This window comes from Dermacentor silvarum, chromosome 1 (genome assembly GCF_013339745.2).
Source record: "Dermacentor silvarum isolate Dsil-2018 chromosome 1, BIME_Dsil_1.4, whole genome shotgun sequence".
Classification (NCBI taxonomy): domain Eukaryota; kingdom Metazoa; phylum Arthropoda; class Arachnida; order Ixodida; family Ixodidae; genus Dermacentor; species Dermacentor silvarum.
In genome coordinates, this window is record NC_051154.1 from 21,349,043 (window position 1) to 21,367,247 (window position 18,205).

The following is an 18,205-nucleotide window of genomic DNA, read 5'->3' on the forward strand; positions in this document are numbered from 1 at the left end:
TTAACAACCTTCAGGGCTGTCGAGCCTGTGCTCCAAAGCACTAGGGACAGCAGAGTAAGTGCACTTTATAATCCACATGCAAACATCCAGAGAGCAGGTGTTCTCGGACCCTGATAAGAAGTGTATAAAAATTTACAGTATGTTTACACAAAGGCCGACAAAAAGACCCAAAACTTGATGCAAAATGTACAAACTTTATTTTGCATGTAAATACATAACTGTATCAAAACACTATGAAAGCTAGCATTAAAAATGCCTTGAAAATTGGAGGCAGACGTTAGTATGCTTAAATAGGTGAGATGGAATGTACATGGTACAAAAATGGCACCTTTGTCTGGTGGACTTTCACGGTAGAAAAAAAAAAAGTGCACTCTTAAGAGCAAAGTGTGAAAATGTCATTAGAACATGCTACTCGTATGCTCTTGGAGCTATGTGGTGAAGATCAACTTCACTTGGACGGACACCTTTCATGCAATTATCAGTGCACGTTGTCTTTAAACAGGCACAGAGAACATTTAGAACAATAGTGTGCTCACTCTGCAATGTATTATGCCTTTTAAATGCAATTTGACAGCACACTTTAACTGAGCAAGCCATTACTTACAAAAGGAAATTTTGTAGCATGAGCTCTTTTTGCAATATGGTGTCTAGGTACAAACACCCTTCTCTGACCCGTTGAAACAAGGCACAAATGTTCACATCCTCGTGTGCTATGCCATATAACCAGGCAGAAAAATAACTTCTTGACTTCAGAACTAAAAATTAAAAAAGTGCTGGGTTGAACAAATCATGGGGAACACTTGAGATTTACAAAATGGCCTCGCAACACAGCATAAATGTCAACCATTTGCACTTGGCCAGTATGAAATGTGAAGTCAGTGCATGACAATAGCTGCAGGTATGTGGTTCCTACTGTGATCACAAGCTGTTGTACAATTAGCTTGGCTGTCAGTGTCAGAGGTAACCTCTTGGCAAAGCTCAAACTTACTCTAGGCAGCTAGACGCCACCAGTGCAAGCAGGAATAACTGTAATATTGATCAAGCCAACAAGCACTATCAAATCTACCGAAACGTTTAAATCAAAATTTAAATTTGAAACGGTGTTATATACGCAACTGCCTTGCACAAGCAAAGGCCACCGTAAAGCACCATTATCTCGAGCCATGGGTGGTATAATGTAATGATCTCTTCTGCTTTTCTTATCCACTGCCCACGGCTAGCCAATCCTGGCAACAATGGGGGCAGTGCACTACTTGGACCGTATGAAAAGGAATAGAATCATTACAATATCCCGGCCCATTGATAAAAGGGCAGTTTTTGACACTGCACCTTAATACATAGTTGCGTTGACCTTAAAATGAGATTGCTGCCTCATGACTGTCGACTTGTAGGTGCGTTACATCAGTAGAGCATGATGACACCCTCGGGATTTTTGGGCGTGATGTGTTTGGGCTTCTTCCAGCTCCATGGCTGCAGACTGGCCACCACCAATATACATACATTCAGTGCAAAAAGCACAAGGGCTACCACTAAGAAGTAAAAGCTATAGCCCAGCGATGCCCGCCCGTCAGAAGTCCACTTGTCATTCTGCTCGTCCTGAGTCATAACGTTGTGGCTCAGCTTGAGGTAGTACTGCACCACCCAGGAAACGATGGCTACCAGGCAAAACAGACCTGCAAGGTGTGGCAGAACCATCATCCAAACTGAGTAGACTGCAAAGTAAAAGCCTCCTCCAGCATCCTAGAAATGACCACATCCTGTGTCAACTATGGTTCACTTACCCAGCCACAGAGACCCTGCAACACCTTTTACCAACTCCATGGAATGCGTCTGCAATATTAACCACTTCAGGCAGTGTGTGCACGCCGAGATAGTGCAGCAAAAGCACCGATAAAAATTGTATTTTAAATGTCTTGCATCCATCATTAAAAACTTTTGATTGGAACCCACTGCGGTAGCTTAGTGGCTTTGGCGTTGCACTGCTAAGCATGAGGTAGTAGGATCAAATACCGGCTAAGGCAGCCGCAGTTCAACAGGGCAAAATGCAAAAACTCCCATGTACCGTGCACTAGGTACACATTAAAGAACCCCAAGTGGTCAAAATTAACCTGGAGTCCCCCACCACGGCGTGTCTCGTGGTTTTGGCACATAAAACCTCAGAATTTAATTTTTAACTTCCGATTGGACCTGTGCTGCAAGTTTTAGTAATGTGTAAAATGATTTAGTAAAATGAGTTGGAAGGTAAATGGCTAGGTGGGTGTCGTCAGGTACTAGTGGGGTTCAAGTCTTTTGAGTGTCTTCACAAATTTTTTTCATATTTTTTCATATTTTTCAAGTTGCTGAAAGGTGCTTTCCAAGTATGCTAGTCATGAAATAGTTCTCATATCTGACATTCCTGTGAAGAGTTAACATTCAGTAAACCTCGCAAAACTCGCTGAATAATTCACAATTCTTAATCTGTCCGGGGCTCTGCACTTTTCACGATTCTGAAGATGCAAGAAATGCCGAAAAACTAAACCTTCAATGGACATAATTAAATGGTGCCTGAAGGGTGATTAAAGGCATCTCCTGACAATTAATTATTTTCCAAGGAAAAGTTGAACACGCCTTGCATGAGTGGAGTTATAGGCGATAAATTGCTGCCCCTATCACAGGACTTCCTCCTCCTTTATATCATTCCTACTATCAGGGTTCGTACAGGTTTCCATGGAAAAAATTCAAGGATATTCCAGGACTTTCCAGGACTTTCCAGGACCTGTCACAGGTTCTTTAAGGACTCAAAGCGCCATCCAACGTAGTATTTCTTTACTCTAACATTTCCAAAAATGACTAGTATTATTGCACTTACAATAAATAAATGTATATCACAATTATAACAAAAATTTCTAGCTTTGATAACTTCTCAAGATCACAACACAAAATGAACGCTTACAACAGCGGCCGAGATTTCTCCGGTATAGGCCGAGTAAAGTTCACCAAAATATTCAGATCAGCATAGGGTTATTGCATTAAAATAAAAAGAAATAAATGTATATCCCAATTATGTTAATAATCTCTAGCCTTGATCACTTGGCAAATTCACAAATACCAAAAAAGTTCACAAATCACAATGAATGCTCCCAACAGCTACTCTGACTTTTAGCTCCAGTATTCACTGGGCAAGCTTTTACCGAACATTTCCAAATTATTCAGTGTAGTCTTGCTACACATCCATTATATTATAACAAACAGATGTATATTGCAATTCTGTGAAACATGTCTTGTCTTGATCATTTCTCAAGTCCGCAATATTAAAAGGTAACACAACGAACACTCACAGCAGCTGCTCAGGCTTCTGCAGTATTAGCTGGGTTGGTTCATCAAACATTTGCACAACATGCAGCATACCGTATTTTCCGGTGTATAAGACGCGTTTTTTTTTTTTCTGAATTTTTCGTCGGTATGTCCTATAGAACGGTGTGACCTATGTACGTTTTTTTTCCAGAAAAACTAGCGTCAAAATCGGATCCGCTGTTATGGCCACGCGAAACGCGTTGGTTGACTTAATTGCTACGGGTTCTGTGCGCGCTATCGAGGTGCCAGGTTCTCGTGATCAAGTTCTCGAGCGCCGTGCGAGAAGGATGGAGCAGCAACGCAAGCGGCGGTAGGCCGACCGCAAGTCGATTGACGCCGAAGTCGTTGCATCTGCAGATCGCTATCAAGATACGGCGCGCACCGCTGCGCAAACTACGCAGTTGCTATGAGAGTACAAGCACCCCCCTCCACCCCTTCCCGCTTTCCTCCCTTGTGTGCGATTCGGCTCAGCGTCGCATGCTTTCACTCGCACATACAGCATACGGCGCGCGGGGACGATGTTATCGCACTTGGACTTCATACGGAACATTGCGGCAACCACGACGGCAGAACTGCGCTGTGGACTGGAAATATATGGCACCCATACGCTTGCGCGTGACCCGAGTTCACGGTGCGAAACTTAACTTTTTTATATCGCTTACCGAAAGAACAGGTGCGTCTTATACACCGGTGGGACTTATATACGTTTTCTTTTTTGGAAAAACTGCCGTTTTGAGGGGGGTGCATCTTATACAAAGGTGCGAATTATAGACCGGAAAATGCGGTAATGTTATTGCGCTTATATTATCATAAATAATAATATAACAAACCTCCACCCAAGGGCACTGAGCATCAGTGGTAAATTGCTGCACTATAGCTCTCTTTAGCTTCACTAGCTTCACATCGCACGGAAGAGTGAAAGTGGGACAAGGCAGACTGACGGGCGAGGAGTGAAACGAACGACGGGGTGAGGAAAGCGGCGAAAACACTGCCAGCTGAGCCAGCACCGAAGCGCGGGACGGGTCTCTCGCTCCGCTCGCGGTTTGACGCGGTGTAGCCTTTTTTTTTTTTTTTTTTTTTTTTCCCCGGGCAGTTCTGCAAAACGGAACCACGTGTGCCCGCGCCGACGTATTCTTTCTGGAATGGGGAGTTTGTCAGATCGACGCCGTTCTACTACAAAAAGGAGGTCGCAATGTCGATATCAGAGTGCATTGCTCACGAAATTCAAGGATTTTCAAGGAAGGAAAAAATTTCAGGACTTTCAAGGCCCTTGAAAACGCACTTTTCAATTTCAAGGACCTGTACGCACCCTGCTACTATGCTCAAAGTTGTATGTTGTGTCCATCATCATGGTGAGCTATTGTGTTGGCATGGCCTCGGGGATCATCTCAACATGTCCTCCACCAAATGGTGCCAATGTCCCACCAATAAGACTTCTGTGCTTTTGTTTCTGCTGAAGGCACCAAGTAGTGCCTACAACAGTTGCGATTAAGTATTTGCAACGTATAGTGAAATACAACCAACAGTCATGTTTAAAAGTACTATACACAAAATATGGTGGGGGTATTAAAAAGGCATTTCGAGCCAAATTGCAGGCTTCCTGCTGCGAGTACAGGAATAGCTTACATAGATATTCACTACAGCATACAGGGTTCGTACAGGTTTCCAAGGCAAAAATTCAAGGTTATTCCAGGACTTTCCAGGACCTGTCACAGGTTTTTCAAGGATTTAAAGTGGCATCCAAAGTAGGAGTTCATTACTTTAACATTTACAAAAATGACTAGTTTTATTGCACTTACAATAAATAAATGCACATCACAATTGTAACTTTTATGGGATTTTACGTGCCAAAACCACGACCTCATATGAGGCACGCCGTAGTGGGGGACTCCAGAAAATTTCGACCACCTGGGGTTCTTTAAGGTGCACCTAAATCTAAGTACACGGGTGTTTTCGCATTTTGCCCCCATCAAAATGCGGCCGCCATGGCCGGGATTCGATCCCGCGACCTCGTGCTTAGCAGCCCAACACCACAGCCACTAAGCAACCACGGCGGGTATCACAATTATAATAAAAATGTCTAGCCTTGATAACTTTTTCAAGATCACAACCCAAAATGAACGCTTACAACAGCAGCTGAGATTTCAGTATAGACTGGGTAAAGTTCACCAAAAATATTCAAAACATTCAGCATGGGGTTATTGCACTAAAATAAAAAGAAATAAATGTATATTCCAATTATGTTAATAATGTCTAGTCTTGATCACTTTGCAGGTTCACAGCAATACCGAAAAAAAAGTTCACAAAACACAATGAATGCTCCCACCAGCCACTCTGACTTCCAGTATTAACTGGGTAAGTTTACCGAACATTTCCAAGCCATTCAGTGTAGTCTTGCTACACATCCAATATACAGTAGAACCCTGCTGTTACGTTCCCGGGTGCTGCGTTTTCCCGGCTGTTACGTCGTTTTCGGCCGATACCGGCATAGCTTTTTGTAAAACATGTCTTGATCATTTCTCAAGTCCGCAATATTAAATGTTAACACAACGACTTAACACTCACAACAGCTGCTCAGGCTTCTGCAGTATTAGCTGCGTTGGTCCATCAAACATTTCCAAAACATTCAGCATAAATTTATTGCACTTATACTATATTATCATAAATAATATTATAACAAACCTCCAGCCAAAGAAAGGCACTGAGCATCAGTGGTGAAGTTGCTCCATCATAGCTCTCTCTAGCTTCACATAGCGCGCCAGAGGGAAAGTGGGACAAGGCAGACCGACGGGCGAGGAGTGAAACGAACGATAGGGTGAGGAAAGCAGTATAAATGTTGCCAGCCGAGCCAGCACCGAAGCGCGGCACGAGTCGATCGCTCCGCGCGCGATTTGATGCGGTGAAGCCTTTCATTTTTTCCGCGCAGTTCTGCAAAACGGAACCATGTGTGCTTGCGCCAGCGCATTGTTTCTGAAATGGGGAATTTGTCAGATCGACACCGATCTACCACGGAAAGGAGGTCGCAATGTCGATATCGGAGTGCATTGCTCACGAAATTCAAGGATTTTCAAGGAAGGAAAAAAATTCCAGGACATTCAAGGGCCTTGAAAACACACTTTTCAATTTCAAGGGTTTTCAAGGATTTCAAGGACCTGTACGCACCCTGACTGCATAGCCTGGTGACAAAGCAGGTGTATTCACCAGGTTCAAGAAATGTTGCACGGGCACCTAACAGGCTAGGGCATTGCAGACAAATGTGTATATTACATCTTGAAAGTATTAGAGATGTGAGCTGCTGAAAATGCTAACGAAAGCATTCGGGCCCTTTTTTACTGAGAAGCCACTCTTCTCCCTGCCCGCAGAAACGTCGCAGCTCTCACCTCTGCATCACACATAGCCACCTATAGCACATAAATAGCCATCAGCACTTCGAATTTGGGGATTCTTGCGAAAGCAGAATGTCCAACACCGCCACTGGAAATGTGCTGTGTAAAACGAGTTGTGCTTCAAGAATTCAGTAGTCAGTTACAAAAATATAGCTTTGCATATGCTCAATGCCTACTGCACACCCACATTCCTGCCAAATCGGGTCTGCCTTAAGAAAAAAATACATCACGACAAAAAATGATGCCATTTGCGTGTGACGATCCGTAAAAAACAAAAAGGAAAAAAATTTACAGTACAACTGCAAAGTATTTTGGTGATGTGATTGGTCCAGGTCACTTTCGAGCACCTAAAAGCTTTCTTGGGAACAGCAACACGGTCCTTGGAAATAGATGACAGGTCCACATCCCTGTAAATAGAAGAGCTTTTTGTTGGGCTAGTTAGTTTCCATGTTCAGACATGATGATGATGATGAAGCCTCAATTAAGGGGGGGACGTGGCGTTCGATAACTTTATTTCTTTGTGGATTTTTATGAAAATTGGCAGACTTATCAGCAACGGTTCTGTGATACTACTGTATAAATTTCATAAAGATATCTTAAGAACTTTTTTTTATGTACAATATTTTTCTCCTTCTGGCCTTGTTGTAAGCCTGAATCACTTATAAAATATGATAGAACACTTGTTCAAAGCACTGTGCATTCCAAGATGAATGGTTGAGGTTGTGACATTCTTAGATTTTTTTTTATTTGCAATGCAATTTTTTTAGTTCTCATTTTTTAAGAGGTGACAGTACCACAGCCATTTAGGCTGTGAGTAAGTAGTCGAATCGTTAATTGTAGTAAAGTCAAACTGCAAAAGCAAGAGTGTCATGCCCTGGACAATACATCCAGGAAGACAGGAAAAAAAAAAAACGTAACTGAAATAGACCTAGTGGTAACGAAGAAATCAGTGGAACAAGCAAAGCAGGAAGCAAGAAAAGTCGTTTTGAGAAAAAGGCTTTTAAACTCAAACTCAGCCTACAGATGTTTCTGAAATGTTTTATGATGCAACCCTCTATGGGAGACATTCATAATTGACCAGAAATCGTTCTAGGCCTGTTGCCCCTTTGCCAATACTTTTAACAGCCTGTATAGCTTTCATATTTACATCGAAAACTTTGCAACCTTCCTTTCACGGTGATGACCCCTCCTTCGCGACACCGCCGCAAAACGCGCACGTCAGTATCATTTGCGCTGCTAATCCATGTCTTGTTCCCAGCTGAACTGAAAGTCCTGGTTGGGAGCACTGCTGGCACTTTGATTTGCCGAGAAGCGCGTTCAGGGCCGTCATTTGAACGCTAAGAAACTCCCCCACTTCTTCTGTACTGGCAAGCACCTCACCTTTACCCGTCAGTTCCATTTTCCGCGCGGTCGCAGACACCGAAGTAAGTTTTGCTTGCACTTTCGCGACGACCTCCCGGGATGCTTCGGCCGATACAAAATGTGGCTCTAGGCGTGCCTGAATGGTGCCGCCCGTACTTGTGGACGGCATAGCAACATCGTTCAAAGTGCCGAGAAGAGAATCAGACACATCCGAGGCGCGATTGCTGGATGCATACGACGATGTGGAACGCGGCACGACAAGCTCAATGGTGCCATTGCTGTTCGCACGAGAGGTTTCAGCAACGTATGAAGTCCCCGAGAGCAACTCCTCAACATCGTCGACACAAGTAGGCATTTCGCCCGCATGTGAAGTTCGCAGTGGCGGCTCCTGAACGGCATCATCGGCACGCGTACGCATCCTGCCCGCGTGTGGAGTTCTCAGCTAAGCGTCTGCGACTTCTGTGCTATGCTGCACAGTACTGCCAGGCGACCTTGAAGCAGTCTGTTACACTGTCGGCGATTTTCGCTTATGAGTGCCGTAAGCATGAGCCGTCTTGTACTTCAGCGGTCGCTGACCCATGGTCACCAGTAAACTTCCGAAACAAGGCCCGGAAGCACTGATGAATGCGTCGAGCCGATATGTCTAGAGTAGCGTATCACAACGGAAAACCAGCTTCCGAAACTATGCTCCGCATGCACTGACAGCGAGCCGATACGTCCAGAGGCGCATATCACAACACAAGTCAGCTGCATTCCGTAAGTACTGGCGATCCTGGCGAGCCAAGATGCCAAGAGGCGCTTATCACTTGCGGAGTCCGCTGCCGAAACTACGCTCCGTACGTGCTCACGAAGATGGCGAGGTGATTATCAGACGAGCGAGTCACGGGCGATATCAAATGTAAGCTTCTGACACTATACACCGCATATACATATGAACATCGTGCGCCGACAGGCGCGGCAGCCCAGTACCAAAAGACGCGCACTGCCAACGAGACCAATGGCGAAGCTCCAATTGGCCACATGACGGGCGTGGCCAATCGGAGGCCTCAGAACAGCCTTGAATCATTCGCTTTTTGTGTGTTTGCTTCTAAATGGATTTGGCCGGAGCGGCAAGTTTAAAGACGGAGAAATGCGCTTTCCAACAAGGGCAAAATGGCGGCGCTCGGTTGCGGCGCTGCTTGAAAAACGCCATTTTTTCGCGATTTCCATGTAATTTTTTCGCCACGTTGGTTGATACAAAAATTTTTTTGAGCACTTCTACGCGGTTTTTAGCGTTCATATTTTGGAATCAGATAAAAAAAAAAAGAGTTATAGAAACAGAATATGGGCTATTCAAAAAATTGATTTTTTGGTCATTTTTCGCAACACGAAAGCCCCCCTTAATGACACAAATCCACTGTGGGAAATAGGCCACGAAGGTGGTAATACGATTGAAAATTAAAATAAATTAGTTAATAAATAAGTAAAAAGAAAAAGAAACGAATTGAAGATCAGAAATAAACCGATAATAAAAGAAATAAAGTAGCCTAAATTAAGGTAGTCAGTCAGCCTTGCCTAGATAGGAATAGTAATGTGAACTTAATAATGAAATAAATACAGTAAAGGATAGATGTAAAAGTGTGGAAGTTAAATTTTGAATAATGATAATATTGTTACGTAAAACGACACAAGGCGGGACTATTTACACTGTATTTACAGTATGTGAGAGACACAGTAGCCAAGATGGTGGACAGCCACCAGCACCAGAGAGAACCGTCTTCTTCGTCGTCTGCCTCAGGCTGAATGTCTCTCTCGTAGCATTACCCCCGGCGGTGGAAGCGCCATCTCGGCGCACTTCACACATTGTCGTTAGAAGGAGGGCGGTAGGCTTTCAGTCTGCTGACGTGAACTATGTCACTGGGGGCGATCGCAGGCGGTAAAGTCGGAGAGACGGGAACAATCTCGTAGGTGACGTCCGTGACCTGGCGGACGATTCGGTAAGGACCCGTGTATCGAGCTAACTTCTCAGACAAGCCAACACGACGGAATGGACACCACAGGAGAACTAAGGCACCAGGTGAGAAGCAAACGTCGTGATGCCGGCTGTCATAGAGGCGCTTCCGGGACGCTCTATGACAGCCGGCATAGGCCAACAGCTTAGAGCGGGCGATCTGACGCGCGTGATCGGCATGAGCGATGGCATCACGTGCATATTCACTAGGCGGCGCGGCAGCAGCCGGAAGAAGGGTGTCCATTGGTAACGTCGGTTCACGGCCAAAGACCATATAAAAGGGTGAGTAACCGGCGGTATCATGACGCGATGAATTGTAGGCGAAAGTCACGTAAGGTAGCGCCAGGTCCCAGTCATGGTGGTCAGATGAAACATACATTGAGAGCATGTCCGTTAGGGTGCGATTTAGTCACTCGGTGAGGTTTGGGGATGCTAGGCAGTGGTCACCTTGTGCTGCGTTGAGGAGGAGCGCAAAAGATCGTCGATTACACGGGATAAAAATACGCGGCCTCGATCTGTGAGCAATTGGCTAGGGGCGCGGCATGGTGTAGAATAACATCGTGGAGCAAGAAATCGCCAACATCAGTGGCAGTGCTGGTGGGGAGCGCTCGAGTGATTGCATACCTGGTCGCATAATCAATAGCAACGGCGACCCAGTTGTTGCTGGATCGTGACTCGGGAAAAGGACCGAGGTCTAAACCAACACTGAAGAATGGTTCGGTCGGGATGGAGAGCGGCTGAAGCAGTCCAGCCGAAGGTGCGGCAGGACGTTTCTGGCGTTGGCATTTGTCGCAGGAGGTCACGTAACATTGAACAGACCGGGCAAGACCGCGCCAAAAGAAGCCGCGCCGGACACGGTCGTACGTGCGGGATACGCCAAGGTGACCAGCAGTTGGTTCGTCGTGAAGCTCATGCAGGACCGTTGAATGCAGATGTTTAGGCACAACGAGAAGCAGCTCAGGGCCATCTGATTGGACGTTACGACGGTAAAGTGTGCCATTCACGAGGGTGAACATGCGCAGTGAGGCGTCGTTAGGTGCGGATTCCAGCCGGTCAATGAGCGATCGCAAAGAAGCATCACGACGTTGTTCGTCACCAATCTGGAGAAACTGAGACATAGACATAACGCAGGGGTTAGGTTCAATGTCTGATCCGTCTGGTTGGTCAACAGGGTAGCGGGACAAGCAGTCCGCGTCCAGATGGAGGCGGCCAGACTTGTAGGTAACGGAGTAAGAGCACTCCTGAAGGCGCAGAGCCCAACAACCAAGTCTTCCCGTAGGATAACGACCGTAGTCGTCATCTTGTAGCAATATTAATAATATTATAACTGAATTTGTGTTTACTTTTTAAATTTTCTAAATTTGTTTTCAGTGCCATGTCTCTCTTCCCTTTCTTTCTCTTCACATTCCTATTGTGGGGATCGAGGTGCCTTCTCATGCCCCATCCCCCAGCTCGCGCATTGTGCTTAGCTCGATCTCCAGGAACCACCACCACAATGGCAACATGGCGGACACGGCTAGCGTGCTGGAGCCAATTTCCACACATGCGGGTTTTTTACACATTTACACAATTTTTTAGACATGCGCATTTATACAGGTGCACGAGCATTTGTGCCTGCTGCAATTTGGCTGCCATAGCTATGATTCAATACCACTACTTCGTGCTCAGTAGCAAAATATTTTAGGCCTAACACTGAGCCTCTGCAGCATGCGGAATTTGTGATTAGAACTCCGACTGGCCCTTCGCAGAAATATTACAAGAAACCCTGCTACTGTTTTCAGCCTCATTCCAAAAAAACAGCACATGCATTCGTTATTAGGGGGAAGGGGGGGGGGGGAGCTAACAGAATGCAAATTATGGAGCATAGAGCAAACTACTTCCGTTAGCATCATGTTCTTTTTCTTACTATAATCTGAATTACACTTTCTTGCAACTTGTGAAGTAGTCTTACAGTTTCATTTTCTTTCATTAAGCTTACATGGATTGCAGAAAGACATTCACAGAAGAGCCTCTTGTTGGGCTAGAAGCATAGTTTTTAGCGCCACCATTGATAGAAAGTGAGAGAAGAGATAAAAGTCCAGGCGCTACCTTTCGTCTTTCTTCCTCTTTCAATTGTGGCACTAAAATCCATGCGTTCAGTCACAGCCTGTGCAGATAGCAAAACTGGTATAGTATAAACTCGATTAGGAAAACCAGATAGTTCAGGTTCGCCGTCTGGTCCCATTCAAAGCCCATATGCTATTGTATAGCACTAAACACTCTTTAATTAGGAAGCATCTGACCACACAGCTGTTACATTCGTACTAAATGCATCGATGGAGAGTGTGTCACTATAATTGCCATCCAGAAAGAAATGGTGAGAATGCAGTTTTTTTTCTTTCCCCTAAGTTCTGTCTTGCATGGTACTTCGGCTTTTGTGGGCAAGTGAGTCCAGTGAGCAGTATTATTATTCAGTGCATGGTGCCATGACATGACACAGCACACAAATTTTGTCAATGGAAACCATTGACACATAGACAAAAGTACACTTTGAATGTGCCAAACTTGTTGAGCGATACATGACGGCACCAACCGACTCACTGACAACCTCAATTGTCAAAATTGCACTTATGCAGATGAAGACGCTTGTGCGATGCTGCCACCACTGCCACCCAGTGAAGGTCGCAAGGACCTCACCAATAAGGAGAACTTTTGTTTGAGTTCTCTTTACAGGTTGCGAGTGCTTTTTATTTTCATACTGCAGTTCTCACTCAGAAATAACATTTGTTAATTGTTCTCTTGGTCTATTCAACTGTCACATACTTTGGACATTTTATCTAGTTCAGTAAAATCAAACAAGTGCAGGCCTCCAGTACCTGGCTAAAAAGTGCAACACGTGTCTTTCTTACTAACTTGCATGGCAAACACAATAGTCGTTGTGATCTAACAAAATCACAATTAATGTCTGATACACATAGGTATCGGCATGTTTTCTCACACTGTTTCTCATCCCTGGTGCAGGCAAATTACTCAAATTTTGCCTCCAAGCACTCAAATGTTGCCTGTTGACAGCAGTGTTCCTCCACTTGCATTATGCATAGCAAGTGGAGGAAGCAGCATGCTACTCTTTCATGATGCCAACTGTTGATCTCACGGCAGACATTAGGCTGCTGTGAAAGGAAAAGCGGCAAGTGTCCTACATAGATCAGCATCAGCACGCTTGAATGCAGGAGCGTGTGCACTTCTGAGCTCGATTAGGTTAGGTGACCTGGCTGGGCGAACACAGGTGCTAAACATGCACATCATTTAATGAAAGCCTAAGCAGCTCACATCTTTTTTTTTTTTTACTAACACAGTTAAATAGTCACAATGCCTCCTTCCCTATAGGGTGTCTGCACTTGACGTCATCCGCGAGGAGCGCTACCGTCCGCGGTGGCCACCATGTTGGCGGTCGCCGTCCTTAGGCGGCCTAGGCCTAGGCGCTGGCAGTAGTGCAACGGACAATTCAGTGGAAGGTTGCACTTCAGTATTTATAGTCAATTGGTGTGTTCAGTGACTATAATGCACTTAAGTGCATATGTACGCGGTTTAGATAAACCTGAGTAATTGCGCTACGAAGAAAAAGTGCGCTTGTGCAGCAGCGTCGACCTACCTTGGACTGAAAGACTCTGAACTTCAGCACGTTGTCGGGCTGCTGCCTCGTGCGGATTTCACCGACATCAAGGACTATCTTGTGCACGGAACAAGTTTTGGGTCGTGCGAGCAACTAAAATCATACAAATTCATGGAAGGCCATAATTATTTGACGAGCGGCTGGGTGCAGCAGCCATTCGTCTAATTGTTCTTGTGGTTGTTGTCTGAAAGGTGAGCAAGCTTCTGTCTTTATTTTTGTTTGCGTTTTTTCTTTTTTTGGTGAAATAGCCATGTGAATTGTGTGTGCATCTCATAGCCACAGTAATGGGATGTCGCGGTCGGAGAGGGATTAGATGCAGCAGTTGCCAGCGGTTATTCCCCCCCCCCCCCCCCCCCAAATGGTTTTTTAGACCTCCGCCACTGCAGCGTGCTGTGCATGTGTTTGTTTAGTGCTGGTTAGAGATGCGCAGCTTTTGGGAAAGAAACAAGTATAATGTATTTGTAACTTCCTTCCTTTTAAATGACCATCAGCATTTACATAGTCCCGTAAATTCCATTCATTGACGTCGTACAAATTAGCGTTAACGTTGTTTTATTTTGAAAAGCAGTAAGTGCTCCAACTCGATCTGCAGTCACTACAATTTTCCAATTGAATTCAAATTTTTAGATCGCGACGCTTCAGCTGTCTGTCTGTTCGCGCAGCTTCGTCATTCACAGTAATTCAAAGAAAAGCCACTCACACCGTGGCTTCTCATAAAAGAAGACAGTAACACTGCGTAGTTCACCATTATACCGCTGCTGCATTGGCGTACAATCGCGGCACGTATAGTCTCTCCGTGCACGCAGATACACTTATTCAAGTACTTTCTATGTAATAACACGCACTCATGGCTCCGAGCACAAAACACTGCTGTGTGCGAACTCCCCACGACGGCTTGGACGATAGCGATCTTCAATACTTCCGCAACGCACGGACGAACCGACAACCGTAAACATTGGGCGGCTGCCAGGCGAAGCTGTCGCCGCCTCGCGGATCAAGGTTCAGTGCATACCCCCTATATCCTAATGCAATATAACCGCGGTAAAACATATTTCACAGTAATCCTGTAGAACACACGGAATCTTGCTGCCTGAGAGTCAATAGTGATAATAAAAACAAATCAGTGGAAAGTCTTTAAAAAGACATGAGAAAGGAATATCGAGCTCTAATAGAAAATAATGCTTCTGCCATAGCGAAATGGCCACTCTTACCACGAGAGGTGGCATGGTAAGTCAGAAAAAGGTAAAAAAACGAAATACAACTTCCAATCCAAAATTGCCATGATGTCACACATTATTGAATGTGTCTACTTAAGCCAATACATTTCACATTTAGTGTGCAATATTGTGGAAGCTACACAAGAAGTTCGGTCATTAAAATGTATTGCTCTGCTTGCTTCATGGTCAAATGGTTAAACATCTAGCTCTGAATCAAAATGGCATGGGTTCGATACTGTCGCTGAAGATTTTTCTTCTTTTTTTTTTTTTTGAGGACAACTGAAAGTTTACCTCGGGTGAACTTAGCGCGGCATTTTTTCAGCACCATGTCAGATTTGCAAGATTAAACACGACACTGCAATGCAGGTGCAGCTATAGGCCACTCTATGCTTCGCTGCACGCCAACATGCTCAGGTGAGTATGTACGCGAGGATGACACGATGGGCTGAAAATTAAAAACCCAAAATAGAAAACGAAAAGCAAAATTACGTAATAGCCTATTAGGAGCCATATAACACAGTTTGTTATATTTAAGGATTGAGGCTTCTCTTTCATTTATTGCTGAGCATAAATAAAGAACAGTTTCAAATAACTACTGGAAAGAAAACATGTATATTTTGGTGACGAACACAGCCACTGCAATAAGTCTTGCTAACCTCCACAGCATTGCACACAATGTATGAAACAGAGTATAATTATTTATTTGTCCCAAAAGTTCTACACTGCATTCACAAGGAAGCAAAGACCGAATTGGCAAGTTTCAAGAATTTAGTTCCTGAGCTCATGCGTGGGAAAATAAATTGAAATTAGTGATGTCACACCTGATGTATTAACCTTTTTCTTCCAAATGACTGAAAATAGAGCTTGATGGAATACTTCCAACTGCACAAAATTATTTAAACATGCTAAACCATAAGGAGCCCCTATAGAATAAGATTGAATGGAATGCAGACTCGGCTGATAAGCATCGTTTTGTAAAAGGATGCACAATGACGATTCTTCCAGATATCAGTACTCTGAACTGTACAATACGATGTCCACTACACATGCGTGTAGTGGACATGCCACACATGTTCCCTGTCCACCGTTGCCCTCAGTCCTTATCTGCCAACAGTTCCAGACACTTCCATCATTGGATTCATCCGCCTTGGCACATTTACACATAGGAAACAGCAATTAGTCAGCACATGAATGCTGACTGGATCAGATATCAACTTCATGCAGCAGTACATCCTATTATTCATAGCATCTTGCCACAATATTGCTTCGTCACCATTGCTGTGTGAGAACTTTCTGTCAGTACTGATAGGCGACACTCCAATGATTTTTCACTCGTTGGAAAAAGAATAAAAGGAAAGCATGTGCTTGCAAAGCTGCAAAAATGCAAGAAGTTGGGGAGAAAAGTAGAGCACAGAGCAAATGCTACGTGCATGACCTCAGCATGGTCTTTAAACAAAAAAGAAAGTGAATCAGCACTCCTGTCTGTCCTACTCCACAGGCTCGACTATTCACACATTCCACAGGCACGACTACTCACAAGACACCGATAAGCCAAACATACACAGGGAGTGTGAGTAGACCCACTGTGTAAAGATGCTCCTATGGGAGATGTGCATTGTGCCTTACTCATTGTTAATGACATGCATGTGTGCATCTGGCCAAGATGGGTGTGGATTTTTTACCAAATAACAGGTAGCAATGACACTACGGTGGTATCACACACACACACACACACACACACACACACACACACACACACACACACTAGCAGTCATTGCATGTCAGATTGAAGAGGCCCAATAAAATTACCTTGGCATTCAATGTCCACAATCTGACAGATACAACAGTGCACGACATACTGAATGCAGAACACAAAAGCGATCGGCACTACATTATTATTACCGTGGTGCTAATTCAGGTTGTGTACTACAACTGCTCTCACGGTAAGAAAATGAGAGAGAACTCAGGACCAGTGGCCTGAGGCCATAACCACTGGTACTGAGGGAAGGCCCCACATTAAGCACATCCATGCTCTGGAACTACAATGGCCAGAACTATCAGAAGCATTTGCAATAAAAAGAAAGTTCTGCGTCGCTGACATGATTAGCCTTAGCAATTTTATCAGAGCTTCGATACTATATGTACGCACATATATTGAGATTTAAGTCAAATGATGTGTTTGGGTTGACAATAAAAATAACGTTTAAATACGTTAAACAGGCAAGTTCAGCGGCTACCTTACAAAGTACGCCGCATATCACAAGGAAGCACTTTTTTTTCTTTTTTCTTCTAACGTTGAAAGACACGAACGGAGAAATAATGCGATCGTGGCACCAACCTCCGACAGTATTCCACAGGTACAGGCCGGCCCTTCCCGTGATGGCTTCTACGGGCGTCATCACAGAGTTGACGATCGCAAAAATGCAGCTCACAAGCCCGAAAACAACAGCCAAGGAAATGCCCAGCACTGTCACGAGCCACAGGCCGAAGATCATTAGCGTCGGATTCTTCTGCAGCTCTTCTTTAACTATGCAATGCAAAAAGAAACGAGATCACGAGTCATTCCGAACGACACAATTCCACACGCCAGCTATGTACAAACTAACGAGCTGTACACCATGCCTGATGTAAATTAAGAAAATACTACTTGAAAGGTCTTACGACTTTTTATCTGAAAGACGAATGGATGAGGAAATAGGCTTAGTAACTGTCAAAACATACTTACTGCTGAAAGTTGAGTGCCTAGGACCCAGTCCATAATTAAGCGTCTTTTGCCATGAAACAGTCCAAAAGATACTTCTCCTTTGAACTTCCCTTCGTTTTCAGCTTGCTGTATAGAATTATTGCTCACATAAACTAACATAACTGGCTTCGCCTCGATCCATTCCTGAGTTGCAAGTGACACGGTGAGGAACGCTAAACAGCCGCAGCAAACAAAAAAAGTGAGAAATGTGAACACCCGCTTCACCAGATCCATCACTTCTTGCTTGAAGATCACACTTGAACAGTAAATATCAGATCATTCTAGAGCCACCGCAAACTTCCAAGCTACTGAGCAACAGCCAACGAACGTCCATTGCAGCTACGCCATTATCAAAAAGTTATTCAGCGGAAGTGCAGCAGAAAGCGCCTTGTGACGCATTTCCGCAATTGCGCAGATGGGGGATAGGAGCATTTTGGACATTTGGTACCATGGAGGAACCATGATTGGTACCCGCAGTACGGTGGCTAGATGGGTAGGTGTGCCGACCGAGCGTAGTTCCCA

General features: G+C 44.5%; 1 pseudogene; it reads right to left on the bottom strand.

Moving 5' to 3' along the window:
- Nucleotides 1-174: 174 nt before the first annotated feature.
- LOC119457869 (uncharacterized) lies at nucleotides 175-18,031 on the bottom strand (annotated as a pseudogene).
- Nucleotides 18,032-18,205: the final 174 nt, after the last annotated feature.